Genomic DNA, 875 nt, shown 5'->3' with positions numbered 1-875 from the left:
CACACACACACACACACTCTCTCTCTCTCACACACACACACACACACACACACACTCACTCGCACACACACAGCACAAATAACACCAACTTTTACAGTAGTATTGCAACATAATTGCAAAAATGGTCGTACAAAAAAGTTAAACTTTGAAAAACTTTTTTTTTTTTATTGTTATGATGTTTTAATAATGTCTCAACATCAATCTAATGAGCCATTGAGTGATCATTGCAGCCATCTAGTGGCTGTAGTTGTAATGTCATGTTATTTTATTTTATGTTAGAAATCTACCACTAAACCATAGCACATTGACCATGTTATCTCCATGAATGAAAGTTAGAATTTACAAGTCGTTATTTTATTTATACCAAATAAATAAATAAAGCATGTTATCATCTGGGCTGTGGGGAAACATCCTAAACCTAATAATACATTCAAATTAAACTGAGGCTCCAACATCTATAAGAGTACTAACCGTATGCTTAACTACTGTTATAATTATGAAGGGGTCCTTGGAAAAATGCTCTCCCATGTAAGGGGTCCCTGGCCCCAAGCAAACAGCGCATACGAGTTAAGATCTTTTACACCAGCTACACTTAATGCTATTCATTCATTATGGTGTTCGTTGTTGGAGGCTGACAACAGAAACCTAGAAGTTTTCCATTTTCTCTGAAGAGTATTATTACCTCATGAGCTAGCATTGTCTGTTATTTTTCTGTTCTATCTACTTGTTTTCTTTTTATTTATTATATATATAAAATAATAATAATAATAATAATAATAAACTTGCTACATGTACTGCTTTAGACTAACCGGGACTTGTCACAGCACTTATATTATTATTATTATTATTGCTCTTGTGTTGTTTGATTGCTTCTG

This window comes from Sinocyclocheilus grahami, unplaced genomic scaffold (assembly GCF_001515645.1).
Source record: "Sinocyclocheilus grahami isolate Dianchi unplaced genomic scaffold, SAMN03320097.WGS_v1.1 scaffold2535.1, whole genome shotgun sequence".
Lineage (NCBI taxonomy): Eukaryota > Metazoa > Chordata > Actinopteri > Cypriniformes > Cyprinidae > Sinocyclocheilus > Sinocyclocheilus grahami.
This window is presented reverse-complemented; position numbering follows the sequence as displayed.